This window comes from Sander vitreus, unplaced genomic scaffold (assembly GCF_031162955.1).
Source record: "Sander vitreus isolate 19-12246 unplaced genomic scaffold, sanVit1 ctg275_0, whole genome shotgun sequence".
Taxonomy (NCBI): Eukaryota; Metazoa; Chordata; class Actinopteri; order Perciformes; family Percidae; genus Sander; species Sander vitreus.
In genome coordinates this window covers 25,001-35,000 of record NW_027595438.1, presented here as the reverse complement: position 1 = coordinate 35,000, position 10,000 = coordinate 25,001, and the positions used below count along the sequence as shown (strand labels likewise).

The 10,000-nt window shown below is 53.2% G+C and overlaps 1 protein-coding gene across 1 annotated transcript in view; it reads left to right on the top strand.

Moving 5' to 3' along the window:
* Nucleotides 1-10,000, top strand: part of LOC144513555 (atrial natriuretic peptide receptor 1-like) — a 56,826-nt gene that overhangs the window by 29,607 nt on the left and 17,219 nt on the right. The window lies entirely within an intron of this gene.

The following is a 10,000-nucleotide window of genomic DNA, read 5'->3' as shown; positions in this document are numbered from 1 at the left end:
TGTATTACCCCTGCCCCAGGGGCAGCCTTCAGGTACTAATACGCCTGTATTATCCTGCCCCAGGGGGCAGCCTTCAGGTACTAATACGCCTGTATTACCCTGCCCCAGGGGCAGCCTTCAGGTACTAATACCCCAGTATTACCCTGCCCCAGGGGGCAGCCTACAGGTACTAATACCCCAGTATTGCCCTGCCCCAGGGGCAGCCTACAGGTACTAATACGCCTGTATTACCCCTGCCCCAGGGGCAACCTTCAGGTACTAATACGCCTGTATTACCCTGCCCCAGGGGCAGCCTTCAGGTACTAATACCCCAGTATTACCCTGCCCCAGGGGCAGCCTACAGGTACTAATAACCCAGTATTACCCTTCCCCAGGGGCAGCCTTCAGGTACTAATACGCCTGTATTACCCTGCCCCAGGGGCAGCCTACAGGTACTAATACCCTACTATTACCCTGCCCCAGGGGGCAGCCTACAGGTACTAATACCCCAGTATTACCCCTGCCCCAGGGGGCAGCCTACAGGTACTAATACCCCAGTATTACCCTGCCCCAGGGGCAGCCTTCAGGTACTAATACGCCTGTATTACCCTGCCCCAGGGGCAGCCTACAGGTACTAATACCCCAGTATTACCCTGCCCCAGGGGCAGCCTACAGGTACTAATACCCCAGTATTACCCCTGCCCCAGGGGCAGCCTACAGGTACTAATACGCCTGTATTACCCTGCCCCAGGGGCAGCCTTCAGGTACTAATACCCCAGTATTACCCTGCCCCAGGGGGCAGCCTTCAGGTACTAATACCCCCAGTATTACCCTGCCCCAGGGGCAGCCTACAGGTACTAATACCCCAGTATTACCCCTGCCCCAGGGGCAGCCTACAGGTACTAATACTGTATTGCCCTGCCCCAGGGGGCAGCCTACAGGTACTAATACGCCTGTATTACCCCTGCCCCAGGGGCAGCCTACAGGTACTAATACCCCTAGTATTACCCTGCCCCAGGGGCAGCCTACAGGTACTAATACCCTAGTATTACCCTGCCCCAGGGGCAGCCTACAGGTACTAATACCCCAGTATTACCCTGCCCCAGGGGCAGCCTACAGGTACTAATACCCCCAGTATTACCCTGCCCCAGGGGGCAGCCTACAGGTACTAATACGCCCAGTATTACCCTGCCCCAGGGGCAGCCTACAGGTACTAATACCCCTAGTATTACCCTGCCCCAGGGGGCAGCCTACAGGTACTACTACCCCAGTATTACCCTGCCCCAGGGGCAGCCTTCAGGTACTAATACCCCAGTATTACCCTGCCCCAGGGGGCAGCCTTCAGGTACTAATACCCCAGTATTACCCCTGCCCCAGGGGGCAGCCTACAGGTACTAATACCCCAGTATTACCCTGCCCCAGGGGGCAGCCTACAGGTACTAATACCCCCAGTATTACCCTGCCCCAGGGGGCAGCCTTGCAGGTACTAATACCCCAGTATTACCCTGCCCCAGGGGGCAGCCTTCAGGTACTAATACCCCTAGTATTACCCTGCCCCAGGGGGCAGCCTACAGGTACTAATACCCCAGTATTGCCCTGCCCCAGGGGCAGCCTTCAGGTACTAATACCCCAGTATTACCCTGCCCCAGGGGCAGCCTTCAGGTACTAATACCCCTAGTATTACCCTGCCCCAGGGGCAGCCTACAGGTACTAATACGCCTAGTATTACCCCTGCCCCCAGGGGCAGCCTTCAGGTACTAATACCCCAGTATTACCCTGCCCCAGGGGCAGCCTTCAGGTACTAATACCCCAGTATTACCCTGCCCCAGGGGCAGCCTACAGGTACTAATACCCCAGTATTACCCTGCCCCAGGGGCAGCCTACAGGTACTAATACCCCAGTATTACCCTGCCCCAGGGGCAGCCTTCAGGTACTAATACCCCAGTATTACCCTGCCCCAGGGGCAGCCTACAGGTACTAATACCCCAGTATTACCCTGCCCCAGAGGGCAACCTTCAGGTACTAATACGCCTGTATTACCCTGCCCCAGGGGCAGCCTACAGGTACTAATACCCTAGTATTACCCTGCCCCAGGGGCAGCCTTCAGGTACTAATACCCTAGTATTACCCTGCCCCAGGGGCAGCCTACAGGTACTAATACCCCAGTATTACCCTGCCCAGGGGCAGCCTACAGGTACAACTACAACTGTCACTATGACAACTAACAACGATCGCCATCTTGTTGGGTACCAATCAGATGACCACGGGAAACAGTCCATTTGTTTTCTCTCTCAGCTGTATTACATCACATGTCTATCAGCTCTGTTTCTTTGCAGCAGCAGCTCCATCAGATCTTCTCTCAGTTACAGTTATCTGTTAGCACTGTAACCTAGCAACCTCCCAGTACTGTAACCTAGCAACCTCCCAGCACTGTAACCTAGCAACATGAGAACACATGTGGGCCAGCTGTGGGTGGATGCGGGCAGCGTGGGGTTTGGGTTATTCTGAGCGCTGAGAGGAGGAATACTTTATCACAATGTCCAGCCTGGATGTTACTCATACAGCAAGGCAGCAACAGGAGACGAGAAGGAGACCAAAAGGAGACCAAAAGGAGACCAGAAAGGAGACGAGAAGGAGACAAGAAGGAGACAAGAAGGAGACCAAAAGGAGACCAAAAGGAGACGAGAAGGAGACCAAAAGGAGACGAGAAGGAGACCAAAAGGAGACCAAAAGGAGACGAGAAGGAGATCAAAAGGAGACGAGAAGGAGACAAGAAGGAGACCAAAAGGAGACGAGAAGGAGACAAGAAGGAGACGAGAAGGAGACCAAAAGGTGACCAAAAGGAGACCAAAAGGAGACCAAAAGGAGACGAGAAGGAGACAAGAAGGAGACAAGAAGGAGACCAAAAGGAGACCAAAAGGAGACGAGAAGGAGACCAAAAGGAGACGAGAAGGAGACCAAAAGGAGACGAGAAGGAGACCAAAAGGAGATCAAAAGGAGACGAGAAGGAGACAAGAAGGAGACCAAAAGGAGACGAGAAGGAGACAAGAAGGAGACCAAAAGGAGATTAAAAGGAGACGAGAAGGAGACAAGAAGGAGACCAAAAGGAGATCAAAAGGAGACGAGAAGGAGACAAGAAGGAGACCAAAAGGAGACGAGAAGGAGACAAGAAGGAGACAAGAAGGAGACCAAAAGGAGACGAAAAGGAGACCAAAAGGAGACGAGAAGGAGACAAGAAGGAGACCAAAAGGAGACCAAAAGGAGACGAGAAGGAGACCAAAAGGAGACGAGAAGGAGACCAAAAGGTGACCAAGAAGGAGACCAAAAGGAGATCAAAAGGAGACGAGAAGGAGACAAGAAGGAGACCAAAAGGAGACGAGAAGGAGACCAAAAGGAGACGAGAAGGAGACCAAAAGGAGACCAAAAGGAGACGAGAAGGAGACCAAAAGGAGACCAAAGGGAGACGAGAAGGAGACCAAAAGGAGGCAAGAAAGAGGCGAGAAGGAGACGAGAAGGAGACCAAAAGGAGGCGAGGAGACCAAAAGGAGACCAAAAGGATGCGAAGAGGAGACGAGAAGGAGGCAAGAAGGAGACAAAAAGGAGACCAAAAGGATGCGAAGAGGAGGCAAGAAGGAGACGAGGAGACAAAAAGGAGACGAGAAAGAGAGAAAAAGGAGGCGAGAAGGAGACGAGGAGACAAAAAGGAGACGAGAAGGAGAGAAAAAGGAGGCGAGAAGGAGACGAGAAGGAGACCAAAAGGAGGCGAGAAGGAGACGAGAAGGAGACCAAAAGGAGGCGAGAAGGAGACGAGAAGGAGACCAAAAGGAGGCGAGAAGGAGACCAGAAGGAGACAAGAAGGAGACAAAAAGGAGACCAAAAGGAGGCGAGAAGGAGACGAGAAGGAGACCAAAAGGAGGCGAGAAGGAGACGAGAAGGAGACCAAAAGGAGATGAGAAGGATGCAAAGAGGAGACGAGAAGGAGACGAGGAGACAAAAAGGAGACGAGAAGGAGACGAGAAGGAGACCAAAAGGAGGCGAGAAGGAGACGAGAAGGAGGCGAGAAGGAGAGGAGAAGGAGACAAGAAGGAGACAAGAAGGAGACAAAAAGGAGACCAAAAGGAGACAAAAAGGAGACGAGAAGGAGACCAAAAGGAGACCAAAAGGAGACGAGAAGGAGGCGAGAAGGAGACGAGAAGGAGGCGAGAAGGAGACAAGAAGGAGACGAGGAGACAAAAAGGAGACCAAAAGGAGACGAGAAGGAGGCGAGAAGGAGGCGAGAAGGAGGCGAGAAGGAGACGAGAAGGAGGCGAGAAGGAGACAAACCCGACCCGGTCAGGCCCGGTTCAAGCTCGGCAGAGAATCTAAACTCTTCAGAGTCCTGGTGGCGTAAAGGTCCTGCAGCGGCGGCAGATTGCAGCCAATCACCTTCTCTGCAGACCGAATGACACGCTGCAGTCTGCCCTTGTCCTTGGCTGTGGCAGCAGCGTACCAGATGGTGATGGAAAATGTGAGAACAGTCTGCCCTTGTCCTTGGCTGTGGCAGCAGCGTACCAGATGGTGATGGAAAATGTGAGAACAGTCTGCCCTTGTCCTTGGCAGTGCTAGCAGCGTACCAGATGGTGATGGAGGATGTGAGAACAGTCTGCCCTTGTCCTTGGCTGTGGCAGCAGCGTACCAGATGGTGATGGAGGATGTGAGAACAGTCTGCCCTTGTCCTTGGCTGTAGCAGCAGCGTACCAGATGGTGATGGAGGATGTGAGAACAGTCTGCCCTTGTCCTTGGCTGTGGCAGCAGCGTACCAGATGGTGATGGAGGATGTGAGGACAATCTGCCCTTGTCCTTGGCAGTGGCAGCAGCGTACCAGATGGTGATGGAGGATGTGAGGATGGACTCAATGATGGCTGTGTAGAAGTGCACCATCATTGTCTTTGGCAGGTTGAATTTCTTCAGCTGCTGCAGGAAGTACATCCTCTGTTGTGCTTTCTTGACGAGGGAGCTGATGTTCAGCTCCCACTTGAGGTCCTGGGAGATGGTAGTTCCCAGGAAGTAGAAAGACTCCACAATGTTAATTGTGGAGCCACAGAGGGTGATGGGGGCAGGTGGGGCTGAGTTCCTCCTGAAGTCCACAACCATCTCCACTGTCTTTAGAGCGTTGAGCTCTAGATTGTTTTGGTTGCACCAGGTCACCAGGTGGTCTGCCTCCCACCTGTAGGCGGACTCGTCACCATCAGAGATGTCAACAAGACAAGGCAGAAAACCAGACTATAACAATAAAACAGGAAACAGAACATAATGCAAAACAGAAAAACAGACTACCAAAATAAGACAAAACACAGAACAAAATGCCAAACCCATAACAACAGGTTTGCATAGCTTTAGTTTCTGCCTGTATGCGGGGATCAGATGGACTATGACGTGGGCAGATAGTCCCAGTGCAGCACAGGACAACTTGAGCGTACGCTCTGCACGTAATACGTCTCCATAGCAGCAGGCGGCGCTTCTCTGTATTGTTTCCCAGAAAATGAAAACCAGCAGCTGATTGGACGAAGGCGTCACGTGGGTCTGGCTGCTCCCCGACCATCATGGCGTCTCGTTCAGAATACGATCTCATATTGTCCTATAATAGTTCACCGTAACGTGTTTCTGGAAACGTGAAGAGAGAAACAGGCCGTGCAGCTGCTGAATCTGTCTTCATCTCAGATCAACAAAGGTCAGTTTAACAGATTAATGTCAGATGTTGAGAGACTCTAGTCTCGCTCATCCCGCTCCTCGTTTCTGGGTGAGTCCCGACTGCCCCGTCTCTGACTGAGCACGTCAGGTCGGCCCAAATGAAGGCCGACAGCTCCTCCAAAGGATGACAGCACGGAAAACACCGAACAGACTCCAGTCACCGACCTCGCCAGACTGTCCCACGGCCGATAATCGGGTTGGTGTGTCAGAAGCCTTAAAGTTTCCATGGACAATAACTAGGGAGTCCGGCTTGGTCCGCTCCACGCACAGTATCTAGTCGGCGAGCATGCTCTGCGCGTCCTGCACGTTGGCCTGCGGTGAGATGTAAACACCGACCAGAATGAATGGAGCAAACTCACGGGGTGAATAAAAAGGCGTACAGTTTATGATGGGAGATTCCAGGTCAGGAGAACAGTGCTGCTGGGTCATGTTGTGGCAAAATATAATAAATCTGAACTATGGGGACATATACAACGTGTATCAATGTCATATGGATAGGAGACGTTAATGTGTCTGCCTGGTGGGAGTAACAGACTTTCTCTCCCCCCTTGCACAGCTCCTCTCAGTAGAGGCTGCAGACAGAAAGACTGGTGCAGAGCCCCTGCCCATGCCTTTAGCATGAACTTCAGAGACAACAACCTCAGCTAAAAATAAGCTTAATCAGCACTATGACTTCAACAAGTGGAAATTCCCCAAAACAGGAGGGTCTTAGACTCAAAGGTAGCCAATTGAGTTGTTACACCGCATGTACTGGAGGAGGTCATTGGAAGGTTTTTCTGGGGGAGAGTCTGTCTTGGCATAATATAAGACGCTGCAAAGAAACAAAGAAATCTTCAGCAAGCTTACCTTGCAAGGTACTTGCTTGGGGTTTTTCTGTGTTATCTTTCATGCACATTAAAACTTATTTTTCACATCTGATTCTGACTCTGCGTAGATCTTTTTACGACTTTGTTGTACTTTATAAAACTAAGAAGAGCAGTCAAGAAGTCGCAACAAGCGGTGAAGTCTGCGCCGTTAATCTGGCCTTGAGAGCAGACATTTATAATGTACTTCTACAGTTACTGTCACATCGTTGCACCAGCCGCTGTTAATGTAGAAACAGAGTCCTCCACCTTTAGTTTTGCTGGAGAGGTCCGTGTCTCTATCCGCTCTGAAGAGCTGGAAGCCTGCCAGCTGCAGCTCAGAGGCCGGTATTAGGCTATATTTAGACGGAAACAATCTGAAGAGAAAATGCAAAAGAGGCGTAGCGTTCTCACTTTTTATTCCGTGTTTAGACGAGAGTTTTGGGGGGAAATCTGCGTGCATATAGTGACGCAAAAGTGTGTGAAATGTGGTGTAGTATGCACACCAGGCGGCCACACAACACCAGCAAGGCCATGCGCCTACGCAGAACCTTCCTTCTGTTGTAGCTTTATGTAATGTATACTACTTTAGTATTACTGTTTGTGGGTTAGGCTCCTATTCATTTATTTAATAATACACACGGAGGCAAGGCTGCGGTACGAGCACGTCTTTTACTTGTAGACACACATCCCCAACCACCGGGGGGCAGTAATCACTTCCTGATACCAAGTAACAACATTGACAGGGCAACATAGTCTAGCACCAAGTGCTCGATCTAATACACCACATCCCTCTTTTCCAAGACTGAGAAGTGGTCCACGAAATCAGCTACCTAGACTTTAGCCATTAACTCAGGTCTATCAACATTAAACATACCTCTTCTCAACATGCATATTTCAAGGATCGATAAAGCATGTTTTCAATGAACCACATACAAACATTATGAACATTCATCAAACATTTCAAGTTAAACACTCCTTTACCCCCCTACTTTCAACTTTAAGTGTGTTATTTATATATATATATATATATATATATATATATATATATATATATGTATATATATATATACATATATATACATATACACTTATGGAATAACAACATGAATTGGCCATGAGATCAGTCTCTGTACCTGGCAGGTCATCTGACCGCTCTACCACCTCTGGTGTAGCATGTAGGCCTGCTGTCCACACTGACAGGGGGAGGATCTTTTGGTGGAGGGTCTTGTGGTGGCGGGTCTTGTGGTGGCGGGTCTTGTGGTGGTGGGTCTTGTGGGGGAGTCTTGTGGTGGCGAGTCTTGTGGGGGGGTCTTGTGGTGGCGGGTCTTGTGGGGGGGGTCTTGTGGTGGCGGGTTTTGTGGTGGCGGGTCTTTTGGTGGGGGGTCTTGTGGTGGCGAGTCTTGTGGTGGCGGGTCTTGTGGTGGCAGGTCTTGTGGTGGCGAGTCTTGTGGTGGCGGGTCTTGTGGTGGCGGGTTTTGTGGTGGCGGGTCTTGTGGTGGCGGGTCTTGTGGTGGCGGGTCTTGTGGTGGCGGGTCTTGTGGGGGGGGTGTTGTGGTGGCGAGTCTTGTGGGGGGGGTCTTGTGGTGGCGGGTCTTGTGGTGGCGGGTCTTGTGGGGGGGGTCTTGTGGTGGCGGGTCTTGTGGGGAGGATCTTTTGGTGGAGGGTCTTGTGGTGGCGGGTCTTGTGGTGGCGGGTCTTGTGGTGGCGGGTCTTGTGGTGGCGGGTCTTGTGGGGGTGTTGTGGTGGCGAGTCTTGTGGGGGGGTCTTGTGGTGGCGAGTCTTGTGGGGGGTCTTGTGGTGGCGGGTCTTGTGGGGGTCTTGTGGTGGCGGGTCTTGTGGTGGCGGGTCTTGTGGTGGGGGGTCTTGTGGTGGCGGGTCTTGTGGTGGCGAGTCTTGTGGTGGCGGGTCTTGTGGTGGCGGGTCTTGTGGTGGCGGGTCTTGTGGTGGCGAGTCTTGTGGTGGCGGGTCTTGTGGTGGCGGGTCTTGTGGGGAGGATCTTTTGGTGGTGGGTCTTGTGGTGATGGATCTTGTGGTGGCGGGTCTTGTGGTGTGGTCTTGTGGTGATGGATCTTGTGGTGGCGGGTCTTGTGGTGGCGGGTCTTGTGGTGGCGAGTCTTGTGGGGGCGGGCTTGTGGTGGCGGGTCTTGTGGGGGTCTTGTGGTGGCGTGTCTTTTGGTGGGGGGTCTTGTGGTGGCGAGTCTTGTGGTGGCGAGTCTTGTGGTGGCAGGTCTTGTGGTGGCGGGTCTTGTGGTGGCGGGTCTTGTGGTGGCGGGTTTTGTGGTGGCGGGTCTTGTGGTGGCGAGTCTTGTGGTGGCGGGTCTTGTGGTGGCGGGTCTTGTGGGGAGGATCTTTTGGTGGTGGGTCTTGTGGTGATGGATCTTGTGGTGGCGGGTCTTGTGGTGGCGGGTCTTGTGGTGGAGGGTCTTGTGGTGGCGGGTCTTGTGGTGGTGGGTCTTGTGGTGGCGGGTCTTGTGGTGGCGGGTCTTGTGGTGGCGGGTCTTGTGGTGGCGGGTCTTGTGGTGGCGGGTCTTGTGGTGGCGGGTCTTGTGGTGGCGGGTCTTGTGGTGGCGGGTCTTGTGGTGGCGGGTCTTGTGGTGGCGGGTCTTGTGGTGGCGGGTCTTGTGGGGAGGATCTTTTGGTGGTGGGTCTTGTGGTGATGGATCTTGTGGTGGCGGGTCTTGTGGTGGCGGGTCTTGTGGTGATGGATCTTGTGGTGTGGTCTGTGTGGTCTTGGTGGCGGGTCTTGTGGTGGCGGGTCTTGTGGTGGCGGGTCTTGTGGTGGCGGGTCTTGTGGTGGCGGGTGTTGTGGTGGCGGGTCTTGTGGTGGCGGGTCTTGTGGTGGCGGGTCTTGTGGTGGCAGGTCTTGTGGTGGCAGGTCTTGTGGTGACGAGTCTTGTGGTGGCGGGTCTTGTGGTGGCGGGTCTTGTGGTGGCGGGTCTTGTGGTGACGGGTCTTGTGGTGGCGGGTCTTGTGGTGGCGGGTCTTGTGGTGGCGGGTCTTGTGGTGGCGAGTCTTGTGGTGGCGGGTCTTGTGGTGGCGAGTCTTGTGGTGGCGGGTCTTGTGGTGACGAGTCTTGTGGTGGCGGGTCTTGTGGTGGCGGGTCTTGTGGTGGCGAGTCTTGTGGTGGCGGGTCTTGTGGTGGCGAGTCTTGTGGTGGCGGGTCTTGTGGTGGCGGGTCAACTGACTCACGTGTCTGAGAAGGTTGTACCTCTGAGTCCAAATGTTCATCAAAGCGTGTGTCCCTGAAGAGACTCGGGTGTATCTTCCTCAGATGTCGTCTGTTCCTCCTGAGCATCCTTCCTGCCGGTGTCTGCACGCTGTAGGAGCGTGGTTCATCTCTCTGTCGGATAACAACTGCAGGCTCCCAAACGCGCCGGATCTGCATGTGTACGGTGTCACCTGAGGTCAACGCTGGCAGAGGCTTTGCATGCTGGTCGTAGTGTTGC